This window comes from Plectropomus leopardus, chromosome 5 (genome assembly GCF_026936395.1).
Source record: "Plectropomus leopardus strain MGB_pleo_1.0 chromosome 5, ASM2693639v1, whole genome shotgun sequence".
Lineage (NCBI taxonomy): Eukaryota > Metazoa > Chordata > Actinopteri > Perciformes > Serranidae > Plectropomus > Plectropomus leopardus.
The window spans coordinates 36,737,375-36,755,845 of NC_142180.1; the positions used below are offsets into that span (position 1 = coordinate 36,737,375).

The 18,471-nt window shown below is 37.6% G+C and overlaps 1 protein-coding gene across 1 annotated transcript in view; it reads left to right on the forward strand.

Annotated features, from left to right (window-relative positions):
- The first annotated feature begins 4,840 nt into the window (after positions 1-4,840).
- znf644b (zinc finger protein 644b) overlaps positions 4,841-18,471 on the forward strand; it is a 344,993-nt gene continuing 331,362 nt past the window's right edge. Inside the window, exons 1-2 of the mRNA XM_042512029.2 lie at positions 4,841-5,604; positions 11,276-11,325. The gene's annotated coding sequence lies outside the window, so the exon portion shown is untranslated. The remainder of the gene's footprint in view (positions 5,605-11,275; positions 11,326-18,471) is intronic.

An 18,471-nucleotide genomic window follows, 5' to 3' on the forward strand; every position in this document is an offset into this window, starting at 1 on the left:
AACATGGCTACTTGTATTAAAACACCAACTGTTTATGCACCCTGATGAAGACTTTAAGGTCAAAACTGGTTGGTGTTTTAACCCAAATAGCCACGATTTGAATAATCTTTATCTTAATTCAAGTGCATTTGTTCCTGCTTCACACATGAGTGCCTGAAGTGTGTTTTTCCTCTCATGTGCTGACCCTTTTCTCCAACAGCACTCGCGTTTTTTTTTTTAGTTTCATTTGATAAAGTCCTTCAGCACGCCTCCTTCTCACAAGTTTGGTTTTGTTGTTTGTTTCTCTCAAACATTTCTCTGCAGCTTTGCAGGCATCTTGCCAAAATATCACACTGCCCAACGTCCCCTCCACCTCCCGATGACAAAGTCAGCTCTACTACACTACGGTAACTTCAGAAACATTTATATCAAGAACAAGATCAAGATCCTGAGGGTTTGTTGTCATTCAAATCACGAGGTACGTGAGAGGGAACCAAACTAGGTAATGAAGTCCCAATAAAAGCAGCGATGAAGCAGGACACTAGAATCTAAAACAGTAGAAACAACAAATAAACACAATGAAAAAAAAAGCTGTAGAATCAAGCAAGGATAAAAAAATAACCCAAATTTAACACTGCAAGTGCGTATTATTATATAGAAGCATAAATACGTATTATTGCACATAAAAGAAAGTCTGTGGTGTGTACGTATGAAAAGTAAAAATGTAGATTAATTCATATAATACTGGACAGGTTGATCAGCTTCACCTTCCAATTTACAAAAAATATACATGTGTATATGTATATACATGTATAAGTATACATACATACATATACACACACACACACACACACACATTTACTTTGTATTGCGTTCTATGTACTTCTTGGTTTTTATTGGATTTTTTGCTCCTTGTTGTCGTTCATCTTTTGGTGTAGTTTTCTGTAAAATGTTAAATTAGTTTTTTTTGTTTTTTTAAATTTCATTTTTGTTTCATTTGTTGCTGTTTTCCAGTTAAGGGAGGGTCCGTTTGTATAAGCCTCTGGCTTCCTGAACTCTCATGACACATTTTCTTTTATTTATTATTATTTTTAATTCAGCTGGATGTTTTTGCAGTTTTCAATTGTTTGCAACTCAACTAAACTTAACCAAACTAAACAAATTCATGGTTTTCAGGCACGTATCACATTTTGTTCTTGTGACTGGGCTGAAAGTCAGTGACCGCAGGTGACTTCATGTGCTCGAAATTAAAAGTCTGCGTCGTCTTTTAGGTCGGAGATAAATCATGTTTTTACAGAAAGAATGGGGCTCTTTTATGGACAGACATCATGACATGTCACAGTGGTGAAAGCACGTGTGTGAATTATGTATGAATACGTGTCAATGAAGGGAAATGATAAAAGGTCATCACTGGTGCTCAGCTGATGCAGACATGGGACTCACGTTTGAACCAAAGCATAATTTATTACAGGAAAAAAGATGAATTTCAAATAGCAGAGAGTGGTCAGGTGCCGACCTTGAATCCAAAGCGCGGTCTGAAGCGGCCTTCATTAGTGAGCCGTTTCACCTGAGAGAGACAGGCGGTGAATAGAGTTAGTGAACTCAGTAATTCCTCGTACTGTCTTGTGCCCCGCGATTTAAACTGGTTCTCTGCCTCTCTTTGTTAACTAGCTTCAGTATAATGATGTAGTTTTCTGTGATGTTCCAACACCATGGCTGGAGGCAGGAGTTTAGTCAGCAGCATGCAGGATCAAGAAAAAAAAACGTGAGCCACTGAAAATGGAGAAAAATGGCTTGCAGTACCCCAAGGTAGGAAATAAATTGCAGACGATAACTAGTGGAGCGAGGCACAAACAGCATAATAAATTGTTCGAGATTTTTGCTCTCATTTTGCAGAGCAAAATCAAACTTTGGAGTGCACAGTTGGCAGGCCATTAAAAGAATTACTTCATGCTCTGAAAACAGAGGGCTTGTGTCAATCCCGATATCGCACACAAAAAAGACAACGCGCTCTTCGGAATTGCTTTGTGTTTTCTGCCATCTAGGTGGGTTGGATGATAAGCTCAGATCACAGCGAGCCGAGCACAAATACTGTAAGTGACTTGGAAATAGCTTTGAAGGAAACACATCTCTGTTGAATAAGGGAGCTAAACTGAGAGCTAATACACACTGGCATGGAGTAGATAAATATTTATGCACAAATATTTATGTCTTACAGTTTCTCAATATATCAATATTAATGATTAATGATCTGCATTCCACACGTTTAATAATTTAGCAAAAATAAATAAGTCATATTTTGCCCACTCTATAAATATTCAGCAGATTCGGAGGAATTTTAGTTGTCTGCAGCAGACTAGTTCTTGTTGATAATAGCAGTCACTGGAGCAATGTACACTCAAGATTTGTTAGTTGTTTGCTTAATCCAATTAATATTTCATGTGTATATGAATACGAGAATTACCGCTCCAATCAACCACTGCAGACACCAAACACACACTGTTTCCTCAAAGCTCCGAACAAAGACGCACTAATGTTACACACAGTTAAATGGTTTGGAATATATTTTTATGTCATTATGTTTTATGTCGAATAATAATAATAGCAAGTCATATATACACCTACTTGCCTTTGAAATGTGCTATATAAATGAATTAGCCTTGACTTGCCTATATACAGCACATTTCGGTGGACTTAACCCTTCAACACCTGGATCACCATCAGTTTTCTTTTGCTGCATTTAGATGCCTCTCATGAGCATTTAAACCTCTGCAACCTGGAAAAATTGGTTTGATTTCTTTGGCAAACATGGGAGGAAAACATTAGAGAGTTTGCAAAAAAAATCTCCCACAAAACACGAAAATTTTGTAAAAGGTGACCAAAAAAATGACCTGAAAATATTGAGATATTATTAAAAATATCTCAAAGATGTAGCTCTTTAAAGAGGTAGCTCATTTTCTTATTTGTTTTTGTTTCTTACTTTTAAAAAAAAACAAAACTTTTTTTAAACCTTATTTTAGGTAATTTTTGTTACTTTTTTGCCAGTTTCTTGATGTTTCTTTTTCCTTTTTTTTAAAATTATTTATTTATTTATTTTAACTTATTTTCAGGCAATTTTCTTGTAATTTTTTACTTGTTTGTTGCACATTTTTGGGCAATTTCTTGTGATATTGCTTGTTGTCTTTTGCCCGTTTTCATAGAAATCAAGCCAATTTGCTCAGGTTTCAAAGGGTTGAGACTTATGGTAATCTCGCTGTTGCAATTTGCTTCAGTGGACAACGCATATTTCCAGTCAGGTTAACCTTTGATTAAAAATGTGCCAAACATTATCATATAGGATGTCTTCAAATAAGATGGATGGGACAGAAAATTATTAGTTTATCATTATGGCGTAGGTTTTGTTTCAGGAGGGAGCACAATAGTGAAGCATAATACTCCACGATGCAGCAGTTTTATATGTTTTCAACAAGTATTTCTAACTTTTAACTTTCTAACTCTACGTCCTCCTAGCAGCCGCCGCAGGTTCGATGTTGAACCACGGCCCTTTACTGCATGTCATCCCGCTTTATCTGTCATGTCAATTAAAGGTAAAAATCCCCAAAAATAATCTAAAAAAAATGCTCTGCCACTTTAATGACTCAATGGAGGAGACAAATGCACATATTCGTAAAAAGTCCCCTGAAATCTATACCCATGGTGGCGATCAGAGTTCAGCACGCCTAAAGCTCGTGTTTGTGAATATTCTCATGATTCTGATTCTGAATATGAGCAAAGAAAATACAAACCACATTAAAATAAATGATCACAGTAATAAATAAAAACACAGTGAAGCTGACATGTTTTGCCCCCTGACTGATGAGGTTTGAAACGTCTGATGTTTTTTTCTTTTTTCTGTGGAATCATGGAAATAACACGCTCAGGAAAAAAAAAAAAACATGCGACAGCATTAATAATGTATCCCAGCATGCATTCTGCATCATTATTCTACAATTTAAATGAGGGTTAAAGCTCACTGCTCTTGTACAAGAGCAATTGGACATTAAAAATACAACAGCAGCATATTTTTCACCAGTGAAACTTTGATTACAACCATTTAGAAATTCAGTTCATGGTCACACAAGACAAAGTTAACCCTTTCTGACCAAGCTCTTGTTACACTGTGGATGACACTGTTGTGGTTTGTTGAACCCAGAAGAAAACAACAGAGCAGCTCTCAGACGCACAGGGGCCACTTTCCTCTCTTTACACTGTTATCAGCAGCGGTGCCCCAGATTTCTTTCATAGGGGCGGCCAGATGAGGCTGATGTGTATTGACTAATACCACCACAGTTAACGTTGTTGTTCCACAATGTTTTTATATATATATATATATATATGTGTAGGCCTACTTGTGTTAGATGATTCATTGTTCTTCAAATAAAGGCTTAAAAGGACAAATGTACAGCTTTAACCCTTTGAAACCTCAGCAAACAAGGAGAATGCAATGAGCAACTTATAATACATGGCCAAAAACATGTACCTGAAAATAAGCAAAAATAAATAAATAAATAAAAAACAAAAACAAACACGAAAATCACTCAAAAAGTGATGAAATAATTTTTTAAAATGCTTTTTTTTGTTCTGTAACATAATTTTAAACTTATAATTATAATAAATATCAGTATCCTTTTATGGACTTTTTACATTACAATTATGCGTAACCTCAAGCCTTAATATACAAATAGGCAAAAATGGGTTAGCTGTAGTGACCAAAATCGGGTTTTTTTTTGTGCCTGTGTTTTTCTGTGCCAGGTTGTAACTTTTTTAGTTGGGCAATTGAACATTGCACTTCTGTTTTGGCTTCATTTTTCAGTCCTTGAGGTTTTTGCTTGAAGAATCCAGCAATGTTATCAGTGAGGCCATGGCCCCCCGTAACCCCCCTTTAGGGGCGCCACTGAACATCAGCTAACTTTATTAAATAAGACATTGGGAAAAAAAAATCTTATTTTAAATTGTAGTTTTACCCATATTTTACTGACAGTCCACTTAAAAATGTACCAACAAGTAAAAAAATAAAACGCAGGAAATTACCTGACAAAGTGCTTCCAATAATTCTGTAAAATAATTTCAAATATTTATTCTAACTCTATTTCACTTGACATTTGACATAATAATTTTCTAAATTATGTTTCTGAAAGTAACCAAAGCAGTTTTCTTATGATTCACAGGTTAGAAAACTTGTGAAAGTTTGTGTGATTGTGGCTCAAGATAAAATGATTACGATCCAGGTTCCCAAGGGTTAATGTCAAACAGCCTAATGTAGCATTCAGTCCAAGGTCATGCACCTCATTCACAAACTTTGCAAATATTGTCCAGTTTCAGATGCGGACACGTGTCGCTTTAGTGTCGCAGCTGTAAGTTCTGCATGCGCCGCTGTAACTGAGATAAAGTGAGGATAAAGGGTCGGTGTGCAGTTCGGCTGACGCTCACTTCGCTCCCTCCGCCGTGAACATCTCTCTCTCTCCTCTGGACTCTTCAGAGTGCAACCTGCGTGATTTTAAAGCAAAATGGCGACAGTGTGAGCAGAGGGGGAGTAACCGGGTCAGGCGCAAAGACAAACTTGAGGACACGAGTGTCCGTCCTGAGGTAGGTGTTCAGTGTCTGCTGTGTGGTTTGATGTGCGCAGGGATACGGCGTGTCCAGGCGCGGTCATTAGTCAGCGTGTGTCGCTGTGCGGGAGAAAAACACCGCAGTGACCGAGGAGCGGAGCTGCAGCCAGCCCTGAACTTCACCTGCCTCAGTGTCGCTCCTCAAAGGCGTGAGAGTGTCTGTGTTTGAGGCTGAGCGCAGAGCAGCCGGCTGTCGCTCAGGCTGCCAAAACCAAGGCACAGATGGTGCAGGCGGCTCCACCGTCCGTTTGTGGAAAAGAGCCGTGAACTCTGAATTAGAGGAAGTTGATTTGTACATCGATGATTTTCTGCTGATGCAGAGCTGCACGCCTGCATAGTAAAAATTTAAGTTTTATATATCTGCCTTCCGTCCAACTTTAACCCATTGAAACCTGAGGAAAATTGGTTATAAAAAAGGATAGTCAATAAGTAACTAGTCAATAAGCTAAAAAGTTACCTGAAAACAAGCACAAAGAAATGTGAAAAACAAAAATAAACCAGAAAATGACCCAAAAAAACTGCTGAAAATGGATAAATTAAACATAATTATAAATATAGTTTTCTTGACAATTTCCTATTTAAAAAAAATTCAGGTCATTTTCTTCTCACCTTTTACTAATTTCTTGCAAGTTTTGGGACATTTCTTGTCAAGTTGGTCATTGCCTCTTCCCTCATGTTTGAAAGAAATCAAACCAGCTTGCTCTGGTTAAACAGCTTATGAAAGGCGTCTGAAGGCAGCACAACAAACTGATGTTGATCGAGATTTGAAAGGGTTAAATTCCCCATTAGAAACACAGAGTGACTTTGAGAGTGAGGTAATGTGTGGCCTGTATTGTAATTGTATTGTAAGACCTGTATTGTATGGAAGCTGTTAAATGCCAAAAGTATTGCCAGTGGCCATGCAGGGGTGGAATTTAGTTTAAGAGGTGAGACGGACAGTCGGCGAGTTTCCATTAAACAGATGTAAAAGTATGCACGCAGGTGCTGAACCAAACATGAGAGAAAAGTAAAAGGGCAAAAATGTGTGTATATGTGTATATATATTTGACACTGTGGAGGTTGCAGGACATCGATTGAATGTTTCATTGCATATTTTTTCATCAGATTATGAGAATCAGGTACGATACAGATGTTTATACACATATTTACACTTTTTGTGTGATCATGCATTTATTTATTGATATTTATTGATGTACCTTGTTCATGTAATTGGTCACATGACTCTTCACAGACTTATTTGAGATGGCGTCTGGCAGTGTTAATCTACTCTGATGAAGAGCGGTTGTGCTTGAAACATCACTTTGGTGCATTAATAAAGGTTTCCATTAACCCTCGAATTCTGCTAATAGATGTTACAAATATGAAATACGCCTAATGGGAACATGTGAATCTCAGATAAACTCCCATTTATCGCAAAAAAAGTTTTAACCCTCAGTTGAGGTGGTATTTCAGGCGATTCGAAAAAGCCATATTTCGCAAAGCTGCAATGGAAACACTCTTTTTTTTTGGCTTTAACAGGTCACATGATGTATAACAACGAGTCAAAGAATCACTAAGACAGGTTTTATTGCATCACATAACTCTAAGAAAGTTGAGCGGGTCATCTGGAAGTTTTGAATCCACATTTCCTCTGTGAAATGGACTACATTTCACAGAGGAACTACTGGTGGACTACATCTCCCAGAAATCCCTCATACGTGGCCGCTCCCACGTATAAGGAGCTCACCTTTCCATCATAGCTCCATAACACGTCTACGTGGCCTCGGATTGGAAATAATGACGGCTAGCACGGTGGCTGCAATAGAAATAAAGCTGCTAATGTTTTGAACATCCGTCGCCATGGTTACTGGGATGTTATCATGAGAGGAGAAGTCACACAGCATCACAGTAAATATGAAGTATATGTTTGCTAAAATGTAATGTGCCAACATAAAGCAATTGGGGCTGCACGTCTCTATTTTGTTATGTGCAGTTCAATGTTTTGGTGCAGCTGTTCCATCAAATAGATTCTTGTTGTCACATGATATTAACCCTTAGAGACTATCTGATGCATTTTATGCGCTTTTCATTCTTCATTTTTTGATAATTTTGGCTGTGTTCATGCAAATGGCATACATTTCTGGAAAGATTGTGTGTTTTTGTTTCATCCGTGAATTTCCAGCTCAGCTCCTGCAATAAGTCTAAAATACACTGTGGAAACTAGATAGTTAGATTCTGTTCTGGAAATTTGTAGTTAAGTACAACACTGAGCCAACAGTTGTCTTTCTGATAGTTTAATTCAAGCGTTTGCAAACGGACCCCTGCTCTCTCCAGCATGAGACCACACAGTAAGGAAGGGCCCAGAGCAGAGGAAATGCAGGAATAAAGTGCATTATCTTGACCTGGTTACTCTTTGTCCTTCAAACAGGAGAAAGACAAACAAAGACATGGTTTATCACACAGTATACGTCATCATGCACAGTACAGAGAGAACAAGGATTTACACCAAAAGATCAACACACAGTGGTTCGTCACAAGACACTAACAATATGAAAAAAACAGTTTTACTCATTATGATATAATAAAGAGAGAGATGATGATGAGAAATGAAAACTCCCATTACAATTCAGACTGTTAAGGTCAAAAAATGCTCCACTGAAACCCATTCAGACTAACATTTTTGATCCCACAGCCATCAAAGATAAAAACATGACTTGTATTATATCTGGGCCATTCTGGGCTTTTGACTTGGAATTTGTCATTTTTACAATTTTCCACCTGATAATGTCTTTTTTTAAAACTATATTTAGCATATGGAGAAAGTACACGTTATTTCCACTAGGTGACCTGTCACTATCAATGTTGCTGCAAATCACTGACATATCCCAGGCTTTTTTTTTCATCTAAAAACATAGCAGCTTTTTTTTTATCCTTATTTTGAAAAATGCATTTTGTGTGCAGAGCGATACGCGTGAGTATTTGCCACTGCACAAAAAATAATAATGTATAAAAATCAACATTGCTGTTAATCACTGACAGACTGAAAGATGAAAAAAGGAATAAACTTATCATGAAGTATATTGAAAATAATTCTTTTTTTTTTCATCTAAAACACAGTGGCATCATGACAAAAAAAACACCCTTGCATTTAAAGGGTTAAAATTCTGAAAATTACTGAATATTTGATATTCATGATTAGGGATAATGTTGCTTGAAAAATAGTTAAATGAAAGTAGAAAATAGTATTAATAAATGATATTTTTATTGCCTGATTTTGTGCACAGAGTGATGTAAGTGTGTGTAATATTAAAGCAGGCCCTAAGGGTTAAAATAAAACATATATTGTGTGCATAAACTGCATTTTCTGCTCTTATATGTAACCTGTCTGCTTGGATTTGAGACAAACTCAGTCAGCTATCTATTTCAGTGTTGTCCATTCATCATATCAATAATCTGTAAAACATAAGTCACCTTCCTTCTGTATCTTTTGCAAAAGCCTTTATGAATTTCATCCACCATTAAACAAAGTAATCCACCGCCGAGATAACAAGCACAGCAGCAGAATTAGGAATGTTTCTCCTGCACACAGCCAGTGTGTATCATAAACTCATATCCGGGTTATGAGCTCAGGAGGTTTTGTGAAATCAAAGTGCGGACCTACATAAGTGAGTCCACGGCTCCCTGCAGGAGTCTGAGGACGAGCTTACACGGATACAGGAAGAAGTCAGTGGCAGCTTAACAGGCGAGTGCAGGTTTTACTGCATCCGTGTACCACAGAGAGTAATGGAGTCAACCGCTCCACTAAATAAATCAGATGGCTGAGGCGTGTTATCCACAAATTGATTATATGTCACTTGCCAAGGTCAAATATTTTAACCAGGACGCCTGAAGTCCCTGAATGCTCGGCATAGCAAACAGTTCTGTGTCCTCCGTCGGCCCGGCCGGCTGCTTACACAGCTATAAATGAAGACACCGGGGACTACTTAAATGGGAGTACACTGTCCTGAATTAGCAGCTCAGCTGAGGAGCAGCTGCAGAGATGAGATATTTTAGTAATCAGGTGGATCTACCAAGAACATCGAGGTCTGCAGGAACACATCAGAGGTGAGGAAATCAGGGCGGCGCGTTTTCGTGGAATCACACCGGCTTAACTGCAATTCATTAAATTGTCTGCATCAAATTAATAGCTATCACAGTTGTTTCTCCTGGTGATGAACACATTGAGATGTTCAGATTCTCACTCATATGACATGAAAATATAAATGTCAGTTCAACTCAGAGCTGCGAGCAGAGATTATTTTCATTATCGTGTTTAATCGTCGGGAAATAGTGAAGAAAAAAAAGTTGTTGCAGTTTCCCAGAGACCATGATTATTTCAGTAAATGCTTGTAAGTCAGTTTACTACAACAGAAAATCTGCAACTATGAGAAGCTGATACCAGAGATATTTTTGGCATTTTGTATATAATGTAATCTTTCATTGAACGAGTAATTGATCTTGTAATCTGTATAAGGTTTACCCTGGACTGCTTTGTCAGGCCTGGTGTTACGCACCGAAAAAACCCTAAAACAGACGCCACGCCTGCTTATTGGCGTGGTTGACTTCAGCCTGATGCACCGGGGATCAACAATTTCATTATTATTTGTGTTCAAATTTTTGTTCACTCTGTATATTAACGCTAGTAGTGAACTCGAGGAGAGGATGTCTGAACAAACTGTGTTTAAAAAACAAAGCACTTTGTGAGCAAAGTGTGCAGATTTCCCTGCTGCACTCTCACCACAGCATAATTCTCCTCTACAATCTTTATTTTGGCTCAGTTGAGAAAAAAGTGAACATATTGCATGCGTGGTACACAGGTTTTTCTTTTCAGATGGTGGCGCTGTGGTCATTTAGCTGACCTTTGTCCTTCTTTGCCTTTTTTTTCGCTGTAGTCATTTAAACCTGCTCTCCCATATTCTGGCAGTGAGAGTGAAAACACTTTGGACACATCCTTACGTCACAGCTCGCCATAGTTGATTGAGGAAAACAAAATGATCTGCAAAAGGTGTTTTATTTTGAAATTTGACAGGATTTGCTGCCTGTGACTTCCTGCATGATTTATTTGCAGCTTGAAGCAGCGAGCCCCTCCCTCACCGCAGCCTCAGTCTGTGATCGCCGCAATAAAACGTCACACAGCCGACACAAAATGACTTATGTCCCCATCAGTCATCGGACTTATAGCTGATGGGACTGATGATGAAGTAAGACAAAAATAACATTTAAAAAATAAATAAAAAATAAATTAATAAATTCCTGTAAATCAATTAAACAGTTAATCAACTGTTCATTTCTAATCTGATCTTGCTGGAATCATACTTTCTTGTGTCCTTGTGTGGATGTTTTTGGGGTTTTTTAAATACTGTCCTCAGCTCTTAGTTTTGGATCCCAAACAGAATCTGAATGTGGAGGGACAGATTCCCCGAGGCGGGGTGTGTCAGATGTGATCACGAAATCTCACTGAAACCTAAAATGTTTTTAAAGAAAGTCACACTGATCTGTGCAGCGAGCAGCTTTTTACTTCATTGGCCAAGTTTGGGAACACATACAAGGAGCTTGCCTCCTTTTTTTCACTCTCATGTTTGGAAAACAAAGTTAAGAACATTTTCTTACTATTTTTCTGTCTTTTGCAGGTGTGTTTCCTCAGAGCCATGAGCTGCACTCAGCGCTTCATCACAGACCGGTAAGCACACATTCCCTATTTTCCACTTCATCTTGTTAAACTTCCTGCATAATTACTGAGATGCACTCTGTCGAATCTGACAAACACAGGTGGAGTTAGTCGGATATTTTGTTTTATTAGAGGTGTTATGATCCAGACAAGAATCACAACAAGGTGACCCGCCGTGAAGCGGCACAACTCGTCTCAAATCGCCGCTGAGCTGAAACGATGAAAGGTGAAGTTTTTCAAAAAACAAGTGTTGATTGTGTTTTAACCGAAAAGCCAGAAAACGCGTGTTGCGTGTTGTCTGATGATCTCATTAGTATTATCGTCATTATAGTCACAACGGCAGAGCATAAACCCAAAATGTGACCGGCTCTGAAGAGGTGTTATCACTCAGAGGCACAGTTGTATGTCTTCTTACCGGCTTAACACCTGAAACTGTAGCTCAGACGTGTGAAATGCTCTGAAACTATAGCTGGGTGTGATTACCAGTCAAATTAAATCTGAGATGTCAGTTACACGTGTCAGTGCCTCCACTCCTACACTTGGCAGGTTTGAGGGAGTGACAAGCCGGCTGTTGATTATTCTCCTGTGTGAAACAGAATCACCGACTCACAACGAGTGTTTACCATTCGCCGCTCTGTATTTTAATCTTCTGAAAATGAGAGTCACTATTGTGATTTTTTTATGCTGAAATTGTCAGCACATTGAAACTGAACCATCATCATCAGATCAGTTCGAGCTCTTTCGAGGTTTTACAGATTTTATTCACACACATCATTCTAGATAACAGTTTTTCAGCCTAACTGTCTTATAGTTTAATGCTGGTCATTTCTTTACTTTTCACATACAGGATTATTATGAACGTAACATGATTGTTATTTTCCACTCAAAAGACTGATATTTAACCCCTTGAAACCTGGAACGACATCATTTTTCTCGTGCTTTTGTCAGATGCCCTTCACATGCATTTAAACTTTTGTACCTTGAGCAGATTTGTTTGATTTATTCTAAAAAACATGGATAAAATGAGCAATTTCACCACAAGACAACTGAAATTTAGTTCTATGAGAGAGATTCTGAGAAGATAATATTAAAAAATAGGGAAAAATTACAAAAAAATATATTTATAATTGTTATTATTTTAATTATTAAGTATTTTAATATGCATTTATTTGCCTTTTTTAACCATTTTTCTGGTGGTTTTTTTTGCTACATTTCTTGATTTTAATTTTTTTTAATGTAGTTTTGGGTAATTTTCTTAACTTTTTACCAGTTTCTTGCTATTTTTTGGCGATTTCTTCTTTCTGACTTGTATCTGTGCAAAGTGTGTCAAGTTTGGATTTTTTCACTGCAGTACTGCAACTATCACTGCCAAAAAAAACATCTTAGCAGATATTTTATGTTTCATAAACATTTACGGTGTGTCAGCCACTGACAGTTAACCTACAAGCTAGCATGCTAACAGCAACATGAACAGCTTATTGTCGTTTTTGGTGCACGACAGACTCTTTACCAGAGTCCGGGTCTGAGACTCAAACACGTACGGCTGAATCTCGCCAGTGTTTCCTCTAATGCTAATGCTAGCCTTCTTTATGCACACTGCTCTTTTACTGGTCTAGCACAAGACGAGACGAGAAAGCAAAAACCCACTACGAGCAGCAGTGGTGGTGATTGGCGGTCAGAGGCCGGATCCAGATCCAGAATTTCTCAATGAAAGAAAGAGTAGATCTGCTTTTAGCCTTATGTGGTTAAACCATGTGAAACAAAATATGAATCATATCAGAGTATTTTGACATGCAAACGAGTTAAGGGGGGCACTTTAATAACAGTCAACGAATAGTTAACTATTTTAATTATCATTCTCAAAGAAATATGCCAAACATATCCAAAGTCCTGCGTCTCAGTTGTGAAGATTTGCTGAATTGTTTTTCTCATAGTGCTGACAAAGAAAGTGATCTGTTCTGTTCTGCACCATAAGAGACCGTGACAACATCTCCTCCTGGTGTGGGATTTCTTGCCACTTTGTGCACATGACGTCACATTTCGTAACCTGGCGAGTTTCATTTGAACGCAGCACAAGTGTCTCTGGATTGGACAAAACAAGCTGGAAGATGTCCCCTCGGGATACAGCCAATTGTGATGGTCATTTTACTGTTTTGTGACACTTAACTGACCAAACAAATCAATTAATTAATCCAAAAGATACTTTTACAGCTGATTAGTAAAAGTAAAGTAACCATTAATTGCAATCTTGTTTTGTGTTTTTTATCCTATTTTACAGTGCAGAATAAATTTAACACACTGCTCACTTCACTTTTTACACAAATACAAATACATAAATACAGTGAAAATTTAAAAAACAACAACATTTAGTATGCTGCAGTAGTATAAAATGTACATGGCATGCAGTTTAAAGAGAATAGTACGACATGGACACCCTAATATGTTCACAATGCCAGTATAGGACTCCTCATTTTTTATAGATTTGGACTTTTGGAGCCTTTTTTTGTTCGCTCTGTTTCATAAAGTTACACATTTTGAATCCACATGTTGCATGAGGAAGAATCAGGTTTAAACCTCTTTTTCCTGTGCTGTATTCAGACGCCCTGCACAGTATTTAAACTTTTGGAACCTGAGCAAAAAGGTTTAATTCTCCTTAAAAACACGAGGAAAGGCAATGAACAAATTGGCAAAACGTAAATTAATAATGTAACGGAAATTAAATTAATGTAAAAAAAAAAATAAAAAAGAGGGAAAAATATTAGAAATTAGCAAAAAAGGTGTGTATGTATATATATTATTGATATTGTTATATTATTATTATTGTTATTTTTATTTTCAAGCATTTTTTCCAGGTCATGTCCTTCTTTGTTTATGTTTTTTACTTTTCTTTTTTTTGTGCTAAGTTTCGGGTAATTTTGCTCATTGCCTTCTTCTTGTGCTTTTGAATGAAAACAAGCTGTTTTTCTCAGATTTCAAAGGGTTAAGAATCTAAATGTAAGACATTTAATTGGCCACCACAAGGATTAATATCAGCTCACACTAAAACTTCAGCTCTCATATTTGTTTGCATTTTCCTGCTTCAGTTTATATCAGTGATCATTCACTGCTGCTGCTGATCACACACTGCTGCACTCCCTTCCTTAATTTGTGACAGCAGCTCTACAGAGCGGGATTTGCAGAAACATATTTTGGATGAATTTACAGGGATCAGGGTTTATTCTCTGGTTTTGATTCTCTGACGCACGATGCAGCCTGATGCGAAAAAAAGCTTCTGAAGCCAGTTTATATCATGACAGCATCCAAAAATGTTTCTATTCTCTTTAGTTTTGGATATTTCTCATGCTCACAAACCCTGAATTTACACGTGAATTTAGTGGCGCTCTGCTTTTCAAAGAGTCATGGGAGTGACTTCTTTTTTAGAGGGGAATTTGTTTGAAAAGAGAGGCAGATTTCAGCCTTTTAAATCTCCGAGGCCGGCAGGTGAGACTGCTTTGGTCCATCAAAGGATGAGCGAAGCACAGAGTCATGAGCTGCAGATGTCCACAATCCGTCCGGCTGCTCGGCCTCTGCACATCAAGCCTCCTGTTTCGCTCCGGTTATGGACCGTTTCCTCCACTAAGGGGCAGAATATGATCACTGATGCGCTCAGCCGTGGCTCAAAGGAGGAGGATGCACTGAAAAGCAGCTTCAGTTTAAAGTGGCCCGTGTTATCACATTACACTGAATAGATGCTAATAAAAGGATTGACGCATGCACACAAAGAAAAACTTTCAACTACAAGGAAAAAACAAAATGTATCAAAATATATATGCAGTGATGACTAAAAATGTACCGCTTTATTATCATAATGATAATATATTTTGATAATTGCACCAAAAAATGAGTAAACTCATGATCAAATCTAAATTTCAGCCGTTTTTGATGTATTTTAGCTCTGATCCACCCAGGACCGTCAAATCTTATCCCTCTGAACATTTCACAAGTCCAAACAACCTCTATCTTTGAGGGTTCGGATTAGCGAGCTTCCACAGTACACGAGCTGCGAGGCGGCTAACCCTTTCTGTGATACCTATCTGAGGTTGAGCTCAGCACTTTCCTCATTAATTTCCCACTTATTCTCGGAGTTGGATGTGATATTTTAGAGATTTGAGCGCGCGGGGCACAGGTTAGGCGCAATTATGCTGACGGAGGGCTTTTACAGCTGTGCTCAATGAAATGTGGAGTGTAGGATTAGACATGTAGAAAGTTATATAGTGATTAACCTTCATTTGAGTCCCCTCGGTGATCTCCAGAAGGCAAATCCTCCTGCTGTCAGGTGTATTTCTGCACCTTGATAAATGACCTTCAAAATGATAGATCGAGGCATTCCTGCTTCGTCTTATGCTTTTGAAGCATTTGTTTGCCCTTTCAGGCGGTTCAAATGCTTCCTTAAACTACATACCGCTTCGATTTCTTTCAGCTGTTCTGCCGTATTGATTCACAGAGAACCTTAAGATCTCCCGTTTAGTTTTTGACCACTAGTCTGCGCTATGGAGCACAGCACAGCTCTACAAGACACCTTTAACATACTAATATGGTATGTTTTGTTGCCTTTAACCCTTTATAACCTGGATTGATATCAGTTCTATTGTGCTGTGTTCAGACACCTTTAACAAGCATTTAAACCTTTGAAACTTTATTTCTGTTGAAAACATGATAAATGTCAGGAAAACTGGGGAAAAAATACAATAAATGGTTAAATGTGACAAAATGACTGTAAAATAAGCTGTGAGGAGATTATTAGATATTATCCAAAAAAAAGGCAAAAATGTCCAGAAAATATAATTCTATTTTTAAAATTATTTTACAGAAAAAAAGTGCATTTTATTTTATTTTATGCACTTTCCTGTGGTCATATCCTTGTCCCTTTCATTTATTTTTATTTTTTTATTTTTCCTTTTTTTGGGCTTTTTTTTTCTTAAGTTGCTTATTGCCGTCTTTTCATGTTTTTGAAAGAAATAAAGCCAATTTGCTCAGTTTTCCAAAGGCTAAAGGGTACTCAGGTCAAGTATCTGTCACCACCTTGTGGAAACTTGTCATGAAATTTTGGCTGCAGGTGTCATCTATTGATGATTTTTGGTGTTTGTTCGCAAGAAAAATATTCCAGTTGGTGAGATTGTTTACATTAATTTACTTTTTTCACAGATTAAAGTTTTTTTTAATAGTCAGTGATCAGACAGTTGTTAAATTTTCTGCCAATTTTTTGTATTTTCATCAGGTTTTCATGTCTTCATGTGCCATCTGTTGGTGATATTTGGTACTGTATGAAATTGTTGTGCTGTATTTATTACAGTATTGCATTAACTAATGAAATGACCGAAACTACTGAAAAAAAAATCTGTGTTTATAAAGATTTTTCTGTTGGATTTCTTTAATCGGTTTGTAGTCACCAGTCCAAAATTTGAAATAATATATTATTTGCTTGCATTGCGGTGTGAATGCAGTTGTGGCTTCATCTATACAGAATAAGATGTTTGTTCAGGTACAAGGAAACCAGAAGTGCTTTCCGATACTGCAAAATAATCTTCATCTCAACAAGTCATTAAGGCCCTAAAATGTAGATATAAGTAAAAACTGCAATGTTTGACTAAAGTTAATAAAGTGAGGAGAAATTTGTTTTTCTTCTGCAAATTTTTGTATTTTTAGCAAGTTTCCAGCTGCAGGTGCCATCTGTGGGAGACATTTGGTACTGGAGAGGGTTTGTTGTGCTGTTTTTATTATAGCAACGATTTAACAAATGCTACAAATCAAATGCTCCAACAAAAGTAAAATTTAGATTTGTTAAGATTTAAAGGGAAAAATCAACCCCTAAAAAGGGTGTTTTTTTATGCAAGAAAACCAAAAGTGCATTCAGGCAACACAAAAAAACCCTCACCATGTTACAAATGACTGTTTCTCAATGAGTCCTAAAAAATTATTTTTTTTTTAAGCAAAAAAGATTTGATTTTTTTTGACATATATTTCTGCTCAAATTCTCTTTTTTCATTAATTATCTTAAAATAATTGTATGGAATTTAAAAACAAGACACAATCAAACAGATTTCTGCACCAAAATCAAGAAACAACACTTGATTTTAGAGTTCCTGACACAACCTTTTATGTTAAAAAGTAATGTTTCCCCATTAACTGATTTTTTGCTTATTTAAAATAATAATAATTTTGTGGGCAGGAGGATTTTCATTGTGTGTTTGAACACTTTGTCATGTAGGTTTGTTTTGAATGTGATGTCAGCTGCTGAAGGGAAATCCTGACTTCATCTTCAGTAAATGTTCTTTTCTACCAAGAAACTGAGAAAAAAACTGCTAATTATGAAGAAAAAAATAATGAAGCTGAATTGTCACAGTTGTTAGGCACCATTTAATTCATTAAATACACTGATGCCATAATTTTCTAGTTATTATGCAAAGATATTTAACACTATTATGGTTTAAATTTATATTATTTCATGTCACGACATCCTAATCACCGCTTTTCCTCAAATGCAGCATGATTGACGAATGCTGTCGTGTTTTTCCTGGGGTTTTTTCTTGATGCTGCAGAAAGCTCTTACAACAATGGCGCGTCCCTCCCTCGCCCCCTCCAAGAAAGGACATTTTTGAGCCTCTTTGATTTGGCCCGATTTGTTTTGATGTGAGGAGTGAGTGGTTTTTAAAATCTCCTTAACTCCCCAGGCCTGGCCCAGCCTCCCACAGGGCTAATGACCGCAGCCTGGCCCGTGTTGAATAATACAGACGCTGGCGAGTGTTAGTGGGGAGGAGGGCAGAGGGGTTAGACGTGGGCCCTCCTCCTACAGTACACCTCCATTGATAAGATTGTATTAATTGGTATGAATAGAGAGGGTTTTCTCCCTCTCCTTGTATACATTTACCATTATACTCATTAGCTTCCCGTTGCCTCCCAGCGAGTTTCTCCTTCACATCCCCCGGGGTCTCCTGGGAGGCAATTTGCATCTCTCCATGGTGTCCCTCTGGGGTTATTGAGGAAATATTAGCCCCTTTTCTTCTGTGGCCGACCCTTTGATTTATTTGGAGCTGGGGCTGATAGAGTGGCACTCACATGTTAATGACTGGCGCCTGATACAGGCCCCCGGTGCAAGACGACTCATTGATCCGGGTTGAA